General features: G+C 29.0%; 1 protein-coding gene across 1 annotated transcript in view; it reads left to right on the top strand.

Moving 5' to 3' along the window:
- Positions 1-21,747, top strand: part of LOC112593632 (neuroligin-4, Y-linked-like) — a 286,318-nt gene that overhangs the window by 208,820 nt on the left and 55,751 nt on the right. The gene's annotated exons all lie outside the window — the stretch shown is intronic.

The raw sequence follows: 21,747 nt of genomic DNA, 5'->3' as shown, positions 1-21,747 counted from the left end.
TTTAAGTATATAATATCATGCATTAGGTACTGTTATAAGCCGTTTGTATAATTACTTAATCTTTCTGAAACGACAAGGCAAAGCCCATGTACCTTTCCATCATCTTTGTCTATGTTTTGAATGTATAAGAACCGTCTTGACACTGTTCTATGTAAGTGTCTCTTTAGAAATCAAATTCTTAGATATAAATAATTATTAATTATCTGCAATCGATGATAAATCACAGAACGTAGCTAATTTCATAAAGTAACATTAATTATAATAAAGTTGAAGTGAAATTTGTGATAACTGATTAGGTTAAAATAAAAAAATAAAAATAATAATAATGGCAATTATTTTTAATTGCAATCATTGCACATGTTTATGTTTTAACGTTAATCTGAATAATAACAATAGATTGTTTGGTAAAATTAAAAAATTAAAATATATTCTCTTTTAATTTCGATTTAATTATAGCTTTTGACAAGAACTTCGAGTAAATTATATTTATACAGTTATTATAACGAACGTTTGAATACCACACGAATCGCGCGTTTTAGAAATAAAACGCTTATCAATAATAATGAACATCTGGTCATTAAATAACGTTAGTCACCAAATTCGGTGCGTTTTACTTATAAGAACGCCGTTGACGTTAAGCCTTCGAAAAAATATTCGCTATGGTTTGACACATTATTTCTGCCACAAAAATCATTAAAATCAGTAGAAATTCGTGTAATGTGGTAACGACTAGTCATGGCGCATTGTGTCGGCACGTCGGACTTTGAAAACAATGTTCAGAACCGTAAATCGCGGCCGGCTGGAGTGGGTAAACTTCATCGTTTTTCTCGAGACTACGATAGAACCGCCGTGCGACCGGAAACTTTTTCCAGTGCTACGGACTATGGTTAGGGTGAAAAAACCAGTAGAGTGCTACCCGTTACCCTTTTAAACGAAACAACGGTTATAACTATTATGTTTCGCATTACGTCATTATTGTATAGTATAAAATATAATATATATTATTATGATAGAACGCGACCGAGCCGATAAAAATAGTTTTCTAATACAACCGTCGGGTGGCACTCAAAAGGGATAGAGAGTGGATACTGGATTTAAAATTTGTTGTCGACGAACAATAATACAAGTCCCGCCTGCGGTGCGACACAGAGATAAGATACAGTTTTATGTGATAACTTTAAAACGAATTTGGTCGAACGAAACCGATTATAATGTATATGCAATATATTAGAAACGCTCAGGGATCCCATTATCACTTTTGTCCGAAAGAATGAGGCCGTTTACAGAATGTACGTGGCGGTGGACCAATTTACGGATGCTCTGGGTTATGAAAAAATAATAATAATAATCGTTTACTCTAAAAACAAAAGAATATTGAATCACGCAACATCGACCGGACATGATTGGACGTGCAACCTATTGGTAAACTATTTTTTTTATGCCGTTATTATAATATATCATGCCATCGTTTATATGTGCATATTTTATATTAGATATAGTTATAAACGTATAGTGTACTACATATAAACGATGCGTTGTTCCTGTGTTTTATTTTTGTTGATATGACTAGTCCAATAAAAAATAAAAAATAGATGAAAGCGTACCAATATACAATTTACATTAATTTTATTTAGTTTTTTTGTATTGCGTTTTATTATAATATTTATAAATGTGATTTAAGTAATATTATGTATGTACTTTTTATCAAAAGTTATACGCCACAGCAATCGCGGCAGAGATACGCAATATAATGATATCTAAAAATATTTTGCATTTAATAAATTGAAATCTAGTAACTCAATTCATGTTAATTTCACCACTCAAGAATATAAATAAAGAAAAATCAAAATTTGCCGCTACAATGACTGATTCACAGCGAACAATTTATTAAAATAATTGATGTATAATATCATAATTTTATTATTAAAAAAAATAAATACATCTTACACAATTTATTTATAGTTGCAAGGTACAATCTTGTATCTATTAAATATATAATTTTTTCTAGTGATAATTGATACGAAAGACAATAAATGTATAGTACTACACTTTTCACACGGTGAAATTTGGTTGTTATTTTAGGTATATTAACAATTTATTAAATTTATTATCAGAATCACATTTAACACTTATGACGTATATTATTTTAATACAAATTATATTATTTCAAAGAATCAACTTGTAAATTTATGTTTATGTATAAACTCTTTCAAAATAGTTAAAACTGTAAACCGGAACTCTGTATACAATTTAATACCACGCAACATCAGTGCAAGTGTATCATCAAAATCTCATCAGGCTATAATTTTATGTTGTAATTTAGTAATAATATAGTTAATATTACTATAAAACATCAAAAGTTAGCTTAAACACGTAATAAAATTCTAGAAAAAATTCAAGATATAAAAAAGATTTATTGTTTTGTCAAAAATAAAACTTGTATAATAAAAGAGTAATCCTTTTAAGGTTGAATATAATAATAGACAATACAGCAAAAACACAAAAAATATAGGTCACCCTTTTTTTGGATTTGATAATGACTTTTTACTTAGATAACAAAATTCGTCAACCCAAGTTCTATATATTGTTAGAACAACTAACAATAATATTACTCACGGTTTATTATTTACTCAAAACCAAGAGATCTATTTATTTAATTGAAATACTATAAATGTGTTTAAAAAAAATCCCATCTAAATTACTTATAAATTCTACCAGCAGAGTTTTCTTGTAGTTTCCTTGGAGAAAATAAAAAAGAACTAATTGGTTTTTGAAGAGAAAAATCCATTTGAAAATTATGCGTATATTATAAAGTGCTCAGATTTTTAAGTGAAAAAATTAATTAAATTTCTTAGTTGACGAAAATGTTAATATTGACAACGTAATATAGGACTTGAAAAAAAAATATACCTAACTGAAACCATATTGCGACTAAGGGTCGTTTGCTTGACGGATTTAGGTTAAATGATTTTTTAATATCCCGAAGAGAACGGCTCACTATCACATCTATTTGCGCATTACTATGAGTGACTTTAGCTTGGTAGTATATACCTACTTACAGAATGACTGGTTTCCGATATTGGTTTAGAGCGGAAATGCATTCTGACTAATAGCGTACGGGAGTAGTCGTGTCTTCATTCGTCGCCGTTGCCGTCGTCGTCGAAATAGCATCCAGAGTTGCATTAATCAAACATGACATCTGGCCTATGTAAGTGTGTATTGCACGCTCAGTGTGTGTGTATGTGGAAGGGATATGGTGTACATTGTGTATTTAAGCTACCTAACGTAAATTACACATACAAGAACACAGTTACTTGTACACGCATACAATAACGATCGCGTGTGTGGGTGTGAGTAAACGGATAGAGGAGAATCAGTCGGAATTTACATTGAACAAGTGAACTAATAACGCATTCCTGATTCTGACGCCATAACGCGTGTCGGACAAATAGCCAAGTGGTGTTCAGTGTCAGTTATTCGCATTATCATATAAATGAAATGGATACACATCACGTATATATGTATGTGTATAATATAAATATATGCGAGTGTTGTACGCACGCTGAACTGTTGGCGTGGGTGGTTATGGCGAGATCGAGGGCTTATACCGGACCATGTGTGCGCGTGTAAGCGTGTAAACACGGACACGTCGTCGGCGGACCAAAAATCTGTCCCATATTTATTTGAATACCACACAAGTGGCGCAGCGGCCGTTGCTGACGGCTAACCGAGATTTCGGTCGGTTTTTCCGTATAATATATTATATTGTTATATATTATCATGTTTTTTGCCCTGCAAAGCGCGCATGTAGTTATGCATAATTGCATATGTTATTATATCCATAAAACCGTATCCGACCTCAATTCCGCTCTCTATTAGGATTTATACTCAAACGGATGATTGTTGTAGGTAAACCGTGTAAACCGTTCCGACCAACAACAATATCTAGGCGAAGCACTATATGCTAGTGGTTTTTCCGAAATCCCATCTCGTTGACTTATCCGACACCGCACACGCACGTACTACTGCGCTGCTGAATACTGTGGTTTTCTAAATCCGATCGGTGTTCAACAAATTTTTCCTGTGCAAAAATGTGGCTCACCGCTGTTCCTTTTATCCGTCATTGTAATACCATGGCGAACGGAGAAATTGCAGTAATCATTATATATTTAATTTACTAATATAATTTCAAAACAGCCAAGTTCGATGTTTATTTTTACGTTTATTTTTTTATTATTAATTTTTTTTTTAAATATTTAATTTCATTAAGTGGCTTACAGACTTACAGTACCTAAGAACTCACGATTTAACTCTAATCCCTATAATTATAATATATTCACGGCTTTATTTCCATAAATTGTAAGCTATTAAAACAAAAATTATTATACACACTACGTATATTTAAAGATTTAAAATAGATACATATGATTCAATTATTGATACATGCAAGTATTAAAACACGAGTTAAAGCAGTGTGTTTTGTTGTAACAATAAAATAATTATACAACTACTATTCCTCAACATTCTAAATAATATATGAAATAATAAAAATAGAATTGTATACAAAATTATTTCAAATAAAATAATAAATCTTATGTTTTATACTTGATTATTTTTGTAATATTTTTTTTATACCTACATAATAAGATTTATGTAGAAATCTGATCGATTTAAAAAATTTTTCTTAGAAAAACTCAATATAAGGGTTAGCTGTAAGATTAAATACGTATTATTAATATTAAATTCGTTAACATTTTACCATCACACCAGCTTTATAATATAATTAATAATTTTCGAAGTAACTTCGATTTATAATTGCATTTTACGAAAATGAAATAATCAGATTACACAAAGAAAGTTAAGGCGTTTCGGGGAAATTTTCCACAGGTTTCTTTGAAATGGCTGACGAGGCTAAGAAAGGTAAACCTAAACTCCATACCAGAGCTTTATTATTTTATCCATACTGCGTTTAGCTACTCATAAAACCCAGGTCGAGTATCTAATGTTTTAAACAAATAAAAAAGTACAATTTGGCCCAAAAAAATTTTCGTCAACGAAATCACGTAAACGAATGAGAAAAAAATGTACACGCATAAAAATAGTTGGTTCAGTTCCCGCTATATAATGACGGACAAACTGCATCCGTAGTGTGGCACACGAAAATGTATAGCTACCGCCATAAAAGTATTTACCGTGACTTCACCAGTCATTTCGCATGTCTGTAAGGAATGTCCCTGGTGGTGAATTTATCTCTCGCCTAGAATATAACAACAGCGTAAGTCGTTGTCTTTGCCATCGTCATTTGTGAGAATGCAGCAGGTCGGAGAGAGATATGGATACAGAGACTACAAACGCACACACGTACAAGAAGGCTGGCAGGCAGACGGACAGACTAAGATGGACGTCGAAAGGTACATGCGAAATGGTTGGATAAATGAAGTGGGCCGGTGGAGGAACAAGTGAGTTAGAAATATAGATAGAAGAACATGCTCGGAGAAATTATGTAAGGCTTGGCGGAATGCGATTGCCAACCATCAGTCAACCGGCAGTGGCGGTAGCAGTCGGTGATGGGATGAGGTGAACGACAAAGTATATATACTCGGCTACTGTTGTTTTTCTTCTTTTTTTATTTTTATTTTTCATCTTTTTTCAACTTTCTTTTTATTTTTCCTATTTTTATTTTTTATTTTTTTATTTATAAAATTACGTATTCAAAACGTGCTCGTTTGTTTATTATTACAGGATTTTGCGGCGCGTAGCGTACGTGATTGAATTTTTCATTGGAAATTAAAAATAATATAATATATAAAATAAAGCGATATAAGCTCTTGTAATTATTTGCTAGTTTATTTTTCTCGTGATATTGATATTTATCAACGTTTTAGATTAAAAAAAAAAAAAAAAAAAACATCTGAACGTATGCAGTCGAATATAGTTAGGTACGTATTTATGTATTTTATACCTTTCACGAATTCTCTACAAAATTACATTTCCCCCGCGTACCACATTTGATTTCGACCCTGGTAAACGTATGGGTACACATTTATTAAAAGTGCTAATAAAGAATTGGCCCGTTGTATGTAGGTATACAAGAACTCTTGAACAAACCAACTTAATTTTTGACCTTGTTTCTTCGTTTACTTTCCAAGATGGATAACTCGATTTGCGAATGGTTTAAGGATTTACGGTAACGCACGGCCTTTCATTTTCTTTCACATTGGGTAAACATATATTATCATTTCAAATATAAATGTGCTCCAGTTACAACGTAAATGTTTATTATATATATATATATATATAACATATATATATATATAACATATATGTACCACAGATATACAAGCTGTACGGAAATAACACGAAATCGTTAGTAGATTTTTATATTATTATTTCGACGTTAGCGATATACATTCTGTGCTGGGTAATATACTCCTTGCTACTCAAAGGCTCTAAATAATGTAACTAGAATTGAAGTACTTATACAGTACCTACCTTTCTGTCTATACGGTATATTTGTATTGTACGTACGTTTGATTACAATGTTCAATAGTTTACCATTTTGTATCGATATAAAAGCAAAACACCCGGCCGTATAAGTATAATACATAATTTTACGACGCACACAGCGTTTCATTGTTATCTCGATTTTGTTTCGTGTGGTTTCAACATAATGAATCAAAATTTAATTTAATTCAATCTCAGTTGACTATGATGTGACTATATAACATTTAATGTTATATAATTTGTATTATTATAATAGACTAATATAAATAAAAAATATAACAAACTAATAGTACCACATTCAATTCGTTAATATATATTACCTGGAGATATTTTTATTCATATTAAAACATTATTTTAAATTTACTTAATAAAACATATGAGCGTATCAAAACATATATTTTGAGTAATTCTATAAGTGTGAATTGATAAATAGTTTGTACTATTTGCAGAGAAACTGAACTATATTATTGACTAATTAAGAAAAAAAAGCCATTTTGATTTCAAAATTGAATTTGTCCATTATTTATACAATCATCATACATATTAATTAATTTATTTATTTAATAGTAATATCATGCATTGGCCAAATTTAGAGTAACTCTAATTCTAAGGACTAAGTTATTTATTTGATGTTCACTGTTAAATAAATTTAAATTTAATTTTTATAATAAAATATATATTTTTATTACATATACTTAACGTGTGTTAAATCATTTTAAAAATTAATAATGATAAAATTAGTGCTCATACATACCACATCCCCAAATAAAATTACTGGTAATGGCATTTTAATGTATTACAACAAGTTTTTCTTCCAATATATATTTAATCTTTGTTGGCGATACACTTGTGTTTATCTATCAGTCATTTATCGTAAGCACGAATTTACAAAGATTTAGATATCGAATTGCAGTCACAAATTTATGAGAACAAGGTATGAGTTCCAAATTATTTATGTTTAAAAGTAATTGAAAGAAGGGAAGAAAAAGAATTCTCTTAAATCCCTCAAAGAAGTTAACCAAAATCAAAATACAAGCCCTGAATCACTCAATCCTCGAAAACACAAAATAAAACTACCGCTACATTATCTAACGCTAAAAGCATTAACGTATCTATGTAATCAAAAACAACCTAAAATCCAAAATAAATGAGCAATATAAATTCGAAATCACGAAACTCAACAAATTAAACGAAGATAGAGTGCAATAAGCCATAATTCAATGTAATAAGCTCAAAAATCTTGACAATTCTGCAACCTATAATAACACAATATTTTACCACAGATACAACCAAAATCAACCTTCTAAAAAAAAAAAAAAACCAAGCTATAGTAATTAAAATTAAAGATAACAGAGACATAATCAATCAGAATGATTATAAAATAGTCGTAACTTCACCTAAAAATATTATCTTTATATCATGCCAATCTAAAGATAAACTATATTTTTTTATCAAATAAAAATTGGATCAATGAATTAATTAACAATCATGGAAAAAAAATCACATTGACAATACTCTAGTTAACATACAAAGGATATTATAACCCAAACAAAAGAATTATGTTACAATCATATTATCTGTCCAAAGATTATCAACGATTTAATGCTACAAGCACTATACTCAACTAATCTAACACCCGTCAGCTTAATTACTAATCTAAGGGCTAGAATAACGAAGTAGGATTCTAGTATATTCTTAGCTTTCGTAAACAAATGTTCATAATACCGGAAGACATTGAAAAACTATCTACAAAAAAAAAAAAAAAAATAAATAGTTTAGTAGTAATCACTAACGATAACACGTATTATCAAATTTTTATGATAGACAATTAATTAACATATTTTTTGTGTCATCAGAAATACCATACCTCTTTAATAGATGTTCTCTAGATAAATCATCCGATATAACTACTACAGTAAAATTAAATGATAAGAACGTCACATAAACAATTAATTGAATCGCTAAAATATACAATACACGAAATAAACTATAATATACAGATAATGATTTCACCAGTAATAACATATAATATAACGTTATAGATAAAAATGACACAATTTTAATCAGTTAAATTGCTTTAACTCTCAACATACAGGTAATACGCAATTATTCCAAGGAAGTAATAAGATAATAATTCCTGCGAACAACTAGGAATTGCTTAAAAGAAATGCCGACTTGTCATTCCACATTTTCGATTCATAAAGTAGCAGGGTAATAATAAATGATACTACACCAACTAAACATAAGAATGGATAAATAAATAGTAATATTAATTAAAATACACCAAGAAAAATAGTAAATTTTCCAAGTTTAAAAATAAGCTACTAGAACCAGTAAGACAAGCATGAAATAATAAAAAAATACCATTAATATTGATAAATATAAGCAACTCATAAAAAATATGAAGGTCACCCATCCTCACTGGAAATCATAACACAAAACGAAATCGACGTCATGCTAACGATCGAAACGTTAGAGCTAATAAGACCTAAATTATAATAATCAGTGAGTACTAAAAATAATACTATACCAATAATAAATAACATTTTTAATGAAGCTGAATGGAACCAAATAAATATTGAAATTGAATCGAACGTCTACTACCAAAACATAACGCTTTCACATCATCTACAAACTTCAATATTAAATTTAATATAGCCAATAATAATTATTGCACTGTGTATAAATCACAGTTTTTAATTATTCAATTTAAAATTCTATTTTTTCTCAAATGTAGTGTGTTTTAAATATAATGATAATAGCTTTAGTAATCTTAACAAAAGCTTTATTATTTTACGATCAAAAAAAATAAAATAAATAAATAAATAAATACTTTGCTCGATATAATTTAACAATATTATTATTTGTAATATATGAGTCTGTACTCTGTAATACGTTTGTTATTTTGTGGTATACTCGATTAACGATGGCTCATTGTATAATATTATATTATCCATAATTAATACCAAAATATTCATATCAATCTAAAATGATTATACCAATGCTTCCGGGAAGGTGTGGAGCCGGGTACTTTTAAATATCTCGGTTTGTTGAAGTTTTGGCATAAATGCAATATTTTTATTAGAATAATATTATCATAAAATATAAGAACAATCTCAAATGATTGGAAACTCGAACGTTTTATACACTCGTTATTTCCACAATGTCTGGGCTTCGAAATACAACACGTGAGCCATGCCATATATATAAATATATTTTTGAACCACACCACTTATGTTAATACATATAAATACATTAAATAAGTGTGTGTATGGGTTTCAATTTAGATTAAAGTAAACAATTTACAGAGTTATACGAATACCCTTTATTTCGATGAACGACGATACATATCAATTATTTCCAAGTAAATCGGTGGATGTGAATCAAACTCGTGTTATTGGACTCAAACGACTAAATTTGTATTCAGTTATTCCGCATTTAAAGTACAGTAAATAAAATATAAAATAATAGATACAATTTTAAATAAAACAATTTATTATTAAATCCATTAAATATAAATTTCACCAAACTTAAAATAAAATTAATATCATTGCATAACAGTTGTATGTAAAATTTTACTCGTGACTCGCTTTTTTATGAATTCTATGATAAATGAAAAAAATAATTAAAAATGTTGACAAAAATAGATTATTTGGTCACTTATAACGCAAGATTTTTTCCATGTTTTTTTTTATTCTAAAGTATATCTGATATACATATAAAGAACTACTAAGAAATAGAAATAACGCTCTGAACTGCTAAAAAATATCATTATTTTTTTTATTCTTTTTATATAATTTATATATTATACACAATATGCAACAATATGAACAATATGCACAATGCAAATACTCTCGTAATAAAAATAATGATGACATGAAATACTATGATTATTTTGAACTTTTAAATCGTCGCAATATCAGATTTACACATAATGCATACAAAGTAAATATTATTATATACTTATACCTTATGTTATATTATATGCGTCATATTATCTACTGCAGCATATGATATTGTGGTGTATATTAAATATCGTTTAAAGCAGTATAACGACACTATCAACCAGTTCGCAATGTTGTTATCGAACATAGTGAAATCCAAATTTCTTTTTTATGTAGGTAGGTAGGTATACGTTTTTTTTCTTCTTTTATCTATTTTAACATTTTCTCTGTCTCTCCCCTTTTACGCTGGTAACTTTAAACAAATAAATAAAGGATCCTGTAGCTAGGATAGTAGAAAACGACAAAAGCAGAAAAGGGTTTCCAGACCATTAGCTGCGCAGTTTCAAAGTTCACATTTTTTCCACCCACTAAGAGTAAAAATAAAAAAAAAAAATTGGCAAAAAGGTTAAAAGAATCGCGCCCACACAACTCGATTCGTCGACGACACAGGTGCTGTAAAACTATCCTCCGGTAATGCATTCGCGCATTTCAACTTCTTATATATTATATAATATATATTTTCAAGTTCATGAATATTAACGAAAAAACCAACGAAATTGTTACCGTCAAACATATACATTTTATCATTTGAGGTATCTGCCTTAGCACCAGTGAATACTTTTTACATTATAGTCATACTACCCAAAACGATTTTATTTCGACGATATTTCTCATCATTCGCTACCGAAAAGTGTAAACAAAAGGTCACGGTATTAATATCTGATGTGGCGCCGAATAATAAGGAATATTTTTGAAGAATGTTAAGACTTTTAAACTGCCGAAGAGGTTTTTTTGATCTTCGGAGTCAACACTATTATCACTCGGTGTAACGTAAACATTTAACCAAGTAATGCATATATTATTAATCATATTTTAATATTATAGAAAACTAAAACTTCAACAATTATTGTAATTTGTAATTATTGTGTTTAAGTAGTTGGTCATTGCAAAAGTATAAATTGAACTCAATACATGTACGAACACGATGAAAATACTCATAATAATAATATCCACTGACATATTTTACGTTAAATTTTTAATCTTATGAAAATGCATTTTTATTCACGGTACTTGAACCTCGATTACAATTTATAAGTAACATATTTATGGTACACTGATGTCCAACAGACTGTGAGTCTTTTCTACAATATATTTTCTAAAAAAATATTACAAATAATCAATTTTATTTTAGAAAACTTGATCAAATAGTCACAATTTGCAAGTACAGAACTAAACCAGAGAAAACGCCATATTATATATTTTTTGTTTATCGTACCTAACTGTATCGTTTATAAAATGTCTAAGTTTCAATAATAATCACTGATTATTAATCAGCATTATATATATATATACCTAGTTAATAACATAAATCAATACTTATGTTTCTCGAATTGTATACTTATTTATCTTATTTATTATTATATATTTTATCTATGGTTGTACGGCGCAATACTCTGTGGAATTCTTTACCATCGTTTATTGTTCTTATCTGTTATAAGACGGTTGCAGTAATAATGCGTTTGTGATTTCGTTCGTCATGCGCACATTGCACTAGTCCTCTGAGATGTTATAAATTTCACACTCGATCGTATACCTAACAATATACTTTTATGATTATCTAGCAAAAACGTCAAAAGCCCCGAGTTCATATTTCGAGAAATTGAAAAATCGTTATTTTTTTAACATTCTAAATTAATATAATATTTTCTTTTCTTTAAATACCTATACCTACGCTCTTATTATTACGTTCGCGCCGATGATTGATGATGACGCGTATTCCGTGATTTGCCGACCCACCCCCTCCACTTGGTCGTTAACATCGTGCGTACTCACGCGCTCACAGGTATTATATAATAATAATAATAATAATAATATACGCCAGTGTGGGGCGTCAGTTAAATGAAAACGTTCCAGCAAAGTCATTACGTCCGGCGGGCACGTGCGAAACATAATATAATCTGCCAGTTATTATACGTCTTGAGTACAATATATATATATATATATATATATATATATCTGACCAGTGGCCCGCTCGAGACTTATTCGTTTTCGGTCTGGCGGCGGTGACGGTAGTAAACAACGATAGTACACAAAGCACGAACCCACACCGTATAGCCACAATAAAATACAAGTGGCGCCGCCGGGGAGGGTTGTCGCAACCGTTTTCCGCGTGATTTCACCGTAGACCATATGAGTTAATTTTTTTTTTTTTTTATATTTTTTTAACGCGCTGTTCTCGTTTTCCTGTGTATTTGACCGTTACGTGGGCTTGAAATCAAAGATTACCCATGCGACAATATAAGAATTGTTTAGTTGAGCGTTTTTAAGGTCTAAAAATTTGAAAAAAAAAATGTACTTCCACGAAAATAATTTTAAAATATTTGGCATCGAAAATTCTACAAAGTCCCATCGATTTAATTTTATCTATTGCAATATTAATTTTAATAAACACTCAAAATACCAAATAGTCTTAATTATTATTATTAATTAATTGGAAACTTAAAATACTTGGAAACTGATTAATTTTTTTGTTCTCAATTTTCTATTAAAGAAAAAAAAAGTTCTATTCATAACATCATATTATATTTATTCTAAATTAATTAATTCGTACTTACATCTGTTCTCAATGTTTCCAACTTGAACAGTAAAAAAATACACTACGAAGTAGCTTTGTAGAATACTATAAATATTAATGAAAATAAAACAAATGTCATTGATTTTATAATAGTATATATACTCAATACTAATAACTCATAAGATAAGTCATACAGCTGTTTATTTGGAAACACGAATAATAGTAAAGCAAAAATCCAATAGAGGACATTGCGTTGTTTGACTTGTTTGTAGTAGAAAAAATAATATTGTTATTCGCGATGCCAACGACGTTTCACGGTAATTTTTTTAGATTATTAAAATCAATAATTATAATTTATAATAGGCTTTTTTCGTTTAAAATGAAATACTAAATATTATTTGCTCGTTAGGAGGAACAGCACAGAATTTGTTTTCTCTTTCCGATCCATGCGCAAGATAGTTCATTTCATAGGTACTATTGATTTTATAATATTATATTATATATAATAATATCTATATTATACTTATTTTATATTTTATATTTTTATTATAAATATTATAAAATCAATGATTAATTAATGTATACACGTAAATTAGTTTTTTTTTGTTATTTTTTAAAAATCTCACAGTAAAATTATCTGCTACAAAAAATATTATTAAATTATTACTATTAAATGTAATAAATTTGGTTCCAAATTAATACGAAAAATATAAAAATAAATATATTATATGTTATATAATAGGTATTTTAAATCTATGATAATATTTTCAAATAATTTTAAATTGTCACGCGATGCGATGTCAATTCACTATTATTATTATTGTCATTCAATCGCAAGTCGTAACTCAATTATCCATAACGTTGTTTTTGTCGACAGGGAAAAATGTATTAACAATCAAAATCAATACTAAAAATAGAATATCGCCAACTACTGTAGACGTATGGCAAAGTGGCCCCGTCCTACGTTTACCCCCCCCCCCCCCTTAAATGCAATCGAACACAGAGACAGGTCCAACGGCTGAATGCAATTAGCTGCTGACACTATTAACAATAGAATGGCTTATCTGTATATTATAAAATCAACGCGATGATATTGCATAACAATTATTGTATGATTCCATACACCTTATTTGCGATGACATTTTTTGTTTCCTTATAACTCTATTATTGGTTTATGAAATATTAATTTTTATTTTAACTGTAAATTAAAACACAAAACGTTTTATTTATGGTACTAATATTTATGAGCAATGAATCTTTTTTTCAGTAAACTCTAAATTATGTAGCGGAATAAATTGATTCAAGAAAAAAAAAATGCAGGAAAATAATTCTTAACTAAACCGATAAAAACATCATGGTTGAATTTTTTTTATACAGAATCTTTTTATAACAAACACACTACTTCTACAGTTGCGTGTACCGAAAACATTTTTCTCCCCAAAAAAATCGTTTTGATGATGATCGCGCAGTCATCGTATTGTTGTCGTCATCGCCAATTAAAAGCCAACTTATACAAACATCGTTTGTGTGATATTATTCGAGACTGCTTATATCGATATACAGAATATGTTCTTCTTCAACATTATAAATTATAATACATTATACACGATGTTTTTTCACCTACCGCTCCTGTTTTTTTTGCTCCTCTTCAATCAACCGATAATGATTGTCTCATTCGTATCACTATAAACACCATTTTTCCGATTTCAAAAGCTAAAAACACGTAAAATTGTACAGTAGTCAAATTTTATTTGGCAATGCAGATTATATTATAACGTATAAACAAATATAATGTATAATGTATTATATGTACTGTCATTATATACATAACCAAGTCTCAAGGGAAAAGTTTTAATAATTGAAAGGATCGCTGTAGTAGTTGTAGAGTGTAGTGGTGCAAGTATAGAAACGGTTTTTCGAAAACAATGGTCATAATAATACTGCATTCGATTATATCTAGTCGACAATATTTTATTTTTTCTTTCTTTTTTATATATATATATAAATACATAGAAAAATTGTATACTACAAAAATAAATATGTCATCTTACCCATGGGACGTGACCCACTTTTATTTTATTTTTTAAATAGTTTTTTCTTTTTTATAATAGAAAAAAAAATCAAGTTTTTTTAATCAGACATGTACTCCAGTTCATCGAGCTTACCTAATATGATATAATACTTGTATCGTGTTTATGACGGTAAAAACATTTTTTTTTTCGAAGGAAAAATCGATATATTTTTTTATCTTAAATTCTTAAATTATTTATCAGAAATAAATCGATTTAGATATGATATTGTTCGACCGTTAGATAGTAATGGAAATTATATTATGCTTCCCAGAAAACAACGCAGCTTAAAAATGAAAAAATATATACTTCTTTTTAGTTCGTTAAGGAAGTAAAAATGTTTATAAAAAGAAAATGTAATTTAATAAATGTATTTTATATTTATACAGTAGATGATTAAGAGTACTTTCTTGTTATGACTTAAAATGTTAATCAGTTTTTATCGCCAAATTTGCTTTCATGTAATTATTTAATATATTTTAATTTTTAATTTATATTAATTACTAATTATCAGTTTATATAAAAACATAGATGTTTGAAACTTACAATCTAATGAGATTAGAATATAAATAACACTTTTATATTTATCAGATTCTAAGCATTAAACCTACTACATTTATATAATAATAAATGAACGTATGTTGTGTCAATAACATTATCAGTTATACATTTTTTTTTTTTTTTTATTTAATGAAAAGAGGCTTACATTTATATTAGGATTTAGATAATTAATTGTAGTTCTACGAAAATTATTAATTTTGGTTAGCGTGTAAAGTAGGTAAATAATATTATTATACATCGTACAACTAGTATATAACAATATGTCTTAAGTAAATAAAATTTTGGTAGTTTGAAAAGTAAAACTTTATGCGTGTGCATAATGTTCGGTTTTGAAATACGCAGTATATGTTTATGGTCCCATTGTCATAAATCGTATATTATTTCAAAAACACCGCCACCACATGTTATAGACATAATAATATTTTCTCGATTCATAATCTCATTCCTTTTTGCAATTTAGTGTGATAATAATAATAATATTATCAAACCACATTTTCTGTATAATTTTGACTTTCTTTACTTCAAGAGTAATATACATAAGTTTATTATTTTTTGACTTGAAAAACCAAAGATAGCTGCTGCGAAACGTGGTTATAAGCAACAGATAGATTGTTTCATTTTCTTGCGGTTAATAAACGTCTACACGAATTTATTATTAATAATAATATTATGTTCAGTGTTGATTTTGAGCTAACATGATCACTAGAAATAAATTTTAGTATATAAAATAAACGTGCACAGTTTAAATTAATTAAAACTTTGTGTGTTGTAAAGATATATATTTATATTTATAAATGTATTTATGATTAGTTAAAAGTTTTTGTACCACGAAATTGATTATTTCGAACAAAGTTGGTGTCATGTCAACACTATATAAGCCCAGTTGCAATCAACATTTTCTTCATCGCACTTAAAAAAGTCTTGATTTTTTTAATTTTTCTCTCTTTAGTGCCGAATGAAAATAAAATAATAAATCATTTTTTCATTAGTATTTTTCGATTCTGCTATCGTATATTTTACATCCATTGGTTGTGAAAATAATAATGAACATTTTTTTTTTTTTTTTAAAGTAGGTACGTTTACAGATTGAAAGAAATTTTTTTTATCTTTTCGAAAAATAATGAAGCAAAACAATAATGAATAATCATTATTGTAATCGACTATCATCGTATTGAATGCATTCAGCATGATAGTTTTTTTTCCCGGAACCGTTTCCAAAGCATTATACATAACAACTGAATCGTGCGTTCGAGCTTATCAATAATATCGCTGCGATAATAGAAACATTTTAATGATTGTATCTACGATACCAATGTTATATATCCATCAGATTAAATATTTTTTGAATGTATACATAGGTACCTACTATATGTTACAACAATAATATATTTCGTGTTTCTATATTATTATAATCGTTTTCGATCTGGACACTTTTTAATAATATCAAGTCATTATTGATAATTTTTAGTCTGGTTAGCCATTTAGTTGTTTATGCGTATAGATATCACTTTCTCGACTGCATTACGTTCGATCCGATGTCGGCCAATAACCGAAACGACACAGTTAGGTACCTATACACGTACACGTATACTGTGTATACGTGCACACGCGGAATTGCGGGCGATGGCACCATTACGTTGGCGTTTTTCTTCGTTTCTTCAACCTCCTCTTTTTTCTTCTTATTCCTTCTTCTTCGTAGTATTTTTTTTTTCATTTCATTTGTCCACCGCAGTACTGCAGCTGCCGACCCGGTCATACGATTCTCAACAGAGCACTTTGTGAAAACCGATTTTTCAATTCGAAAGTGTCGTGAGGGTTATTCCGCCGGTCTTCGTAACGCCTGGAAATGAAATAAAAATAACGTCGGGGAGGAGTTCACCGTTTTATGGGCAGTTTTCTTCTATTCTTTTTCCCTAGATTTTTTTTCTATTTTTCTATTTTTCTACTTTTCCTACTTTTTTTTTATTTTTATTATTTAAGTAAACTGGCTCTTTTCTGCCCGATATATACGTTTCGTGTTTTCGCAGCGTGCACGCCGCGCTTTCTCCGCCACCACCCCATTCCGCGTTGTATACTTTTATACGCTGATCGAATTTCGGGCTACTCCTCACACGGAATAAACGGTCGTCGTCCGTTGAAAAACTACTCTTAGTGCAATATATCATAAAATACGAGATAAAATAAATAGAAGCGCGAGCGCGTGGTAAAACATATTATTTTCTTTTTTTCTTTTCCGCTCGCTAAGACGAGGAACGTGATGCATGTATTCGGACTCAAATACGCTACCCATGCTCAAAACATTACCGTATTTTCCATTTGTATACGTATATAGTATGTTAGGACCTTGATTCGTTTATTTCATCCGTTGCTCATAATATGATAAATACTGTCATCCCAAAGTGAACCATGTAATATCTTCTAAAATAAAATTCGAATTATTTGTTATTTTTCATCTTGAATTATTATTCGTCGACTCTGCTTTATTGACCGTTTGATATTATTTATAAGCATCAATCTACGGTGTTTTATTTTTTTGTTCTTACATTTTTATTTAAATCTTAAAGAAAAGCTGTATATTTCGGAATCAGCTTAGATTATATGCATAACCCCGTTTTTTTTAAATATTACAAAATGCAACATTTTCGTATTGGATATATTTTTTTTTTATTTGTGGATATAGAAATAATTATCAAATCATAAACACACAATATTGATTTTATACCTATATAGTGGTACCTATATTATTTATATAAATTCAAATATTTTTATTTGTTTATATTATCAACGTGTAAAAAATGTTATTCGAGAAATTGTCAGTACTTCAATATGCCAAACTATATATCAATAAAATATTCCAAATAGAGTTATTACAAAAAAATATGTTAAAAATATTATTTATCAATGTTAGAGGTATTATTATTATTATATTATTATTATTTTTTTTTTATTTTTTAGAAAAAAAAATTAAAATTTACAATTTAAAATAGGTAGAAGAAACATGAAATATGCAATTTTTTTTTTCAATTTACTGTTTACTGCATATCTCTTTAGTTTGACAGGGTATAATTATATTATGTGGCTACAGACATATTTTATTTTTGTTCTCATTTTTCTTTCTATTTTTTCGGTTAAATTGTACTCAATTCAATCTTATAATATATATTATAGTAGCCGTGGTTTATGGGAAAATTCGTACACTTAAGACCTCTCCAAATAAAACTTATAAATGAGCCTTTCAGCTATACTTCATGTAGGTTTTGTAGATAATTCACAACCGTTGTTCTCAGTTTTTAAATCCCTTCAGTGATGCCGATGAAATTAAATCTGCATATTTCATCCAACATTGTTGACATATAAATTACCTACGAATGAATATCATACAAATTCCCAGTTGTGTTAAAATACCACTACGATTATACAAGGCAGGAAATTAAAATGTATTCTATATTTCTATCTAATGAGTAAAATCACTAGTTAGGTATACACATTGACAATCCGCCAAGTAAACACAAAAAATAGGCATCTATTAAAGTAATTGTTACAGAAAACGTATTGCATGTTTGTTAAAATTGTTATAAAATACACATAGGTAATAATAATATTACCTACGACTTCTGCAATGTGTATAAATATATTATTATTATTCGATTAGATAGCACGATATCGATCGTTGAAGAGTCATTAAGCAAAGTCCCGTCACCCAAATTCGTATGCACAAAACACGAATCATTATCTAATACCATTATTTTAATATGAAAATTTAAGCAAAAGATAATATTATTTTTAACTACTTGAATATTGAAAAGTTATTTTACACATCGGCTATTGAACTATACCTACTTGTATTATTAATTTTCGTGTATGGCTTATTCAAAAATACAGTTACTTCAAGACCGTAATAGTTTCAGTTCGATTTTTTTTTTTTTTTAATAATATTTTATGTTTTTATCTTACTCATGTACCCTTCCGTATAATATTTTATTTTAATATGTATTTATGACCGTGAATTTTCAACTTAAAATTATTATTGCATTATACAATGTATAATAACAATTATTTTATTTTTTTGCTTCTTGTTTAGTGTTATGTAGCCGACATTACGTCTAAAAACTTCTATTTTATTTTTATTTTTTTACTGTTAAGGAACTGAAAACAGTACGCCATTATTCTAAGCCGTGTTTGAGAACATAGAGCTGTCTTTATAAATTATAACAATAAGTCATTAATTATATTGAATTATGAAAATTTTAAGTAAATAACACATTATTTTCCTGGAAGATATAAAATTGCATTTTTTAAAACTGAAATATCAGCTATTTTACATGGTTGTCTGTTAAATTTGTAGAAGTGTTTCAATGTTTGTAAGATGTTATTGACGCATGTTTGGATATGAATAGAATGTAACTTTTTAACAGCTTTTTGAGTGGTTTTCGATAAAACTCAGACTTCGCGTTAATGTCGAGATTGTGTTGTCAATAGAAAAGTGAGAAAAAGGTTCCTAATGACAGCGATATGTTCTGGAAGCCATTAATCAGCTCCAAGTGTCGATAAGACGTCGCCAAAAAATAGAGAAGTGAGGAATATTCAAAAGAGGATGTCGATAAAGTTGATAAAGAAAAAAAGAAACCTCGGTAACATATCACTGATGAATAATTATGAAATAAATCGTAACCAATTCATAATATTATATTCGTTTATTCATAAATGTATATTATATCATGTTGGTATTTATTTTATGAAAAATCATCTGCTGCAAACCGATAATAATACGACAAATATTAATATTGAAAATAACTTTCATAAACATTTGGAGTAACTTTTTTTTTGTTTATTGTCATACTATGTTTTTAAATATTTTTATTTTGTGTATTTTTCATAATCATTATTAATTTGTTATCATAATCATCATTCGCACATTAATCACTCAAAGTCTGTATATCTACACCGTTATAGTAATGCACGAATTTGTTATCGTTGTAGAATTTTTGAATATATAATTCAAAGCTTTTACATTTTTTTCAATTGCAAATTACGTATTTATTATTCATTTGAAATTTAAGTTAACAGGAAAACCGTAATCACGTCGCAACGTTATTTCACACCCACGGCTGCACACATAGATTTCTTTTAGCGAGGCATAGAATACGAATTAATGTATGTTTTATTAGTCATTACTATTGTTCTAAGTTCACCGTATGTAATAAAAAATTATATTCGAAAATAATATCGTATGTGGTCTTACGTGTGTGTTTTTCCCATTGGTTGATATTATTATTATCGAAATATTCGTTTTCGTATAAATCACTCTCAAATCTCAATATATTATGTTCTAATCGTACAATAATAACTCGTGCTGTACTTAGTACTATATTATAATTAGTATTGTTGTTTTTGTTGAAGTTGAAACATCAGTACGATTTCTAAACGTATGCGACATGTTATTGTTGTGCGTCATAAAAAGACATAATGTTCATTTAAAATTTGAGTTGTTTACGTCTGAATTTCATTCTCACCATCCTGACACCTTGCACGGATTACACGAACTGTGACGAGAGGATGATCGCCCACTCTCACGCGGCAACCGGCGCGACTCCACGCGTAGGTCAATCTCGACAGTTTCGTCGGCTGGCGCCGGTGTGCTAAATATATCCACGAGGCGCATCTTCACAGTTTAGTATCATGTTAATCCGTCAGCATAATATATAACATACATATTAAATATATACATGTATAATGTATTTTATGTATAGTATTTTCCAAACAAAACGCAAAACACTGGATCACAGCGGTTAAGGCGGCACACGCCGCCGCCACTACCGCAATTTAGACCTAATGTTATGCTGTGTACGGCAACAGATGTTCTATTGTTGTGCCGCACCCGTAACACGATCCTAAATGGACACGAGGCCTAGCCCGTCCCAAAACTGTAGATATATATATATACATATTATATTCACGAAGAGTGTGTTTTGGTTAAAGTTTTAATCTCACCTCTACTCCGAACATTTTCCCATCTGCATTCGGAAAACGCCGACCGATCTACCAGCGTTTCCCTTGATTAATAAATCGTCCGAGATGAATGTTTATATACCTG

The sequence above is a fragment of the Melanaphis sacchari genome, unplaced genomic scaffold (genome assembly GCF_002803265.2).
Source record: "Melanaphis sacchari strain LSU unplaced genomic scaffold, SCAv2.0 Contig20_pilon_pilon, whole genome shotgun sequence".
In the NCBI taxonomy this organism is placed as follows: Eukaryota; Metazoa; Arthropoda; class Insecta; order Hemiptera; family Aphididae; genus Melanaphis; species Melanaphis sacchari.
Note: the sequence above shows the minus strand (reverse complement) of the source record. Positions and strands in the feature narration are given on the sequence as shown.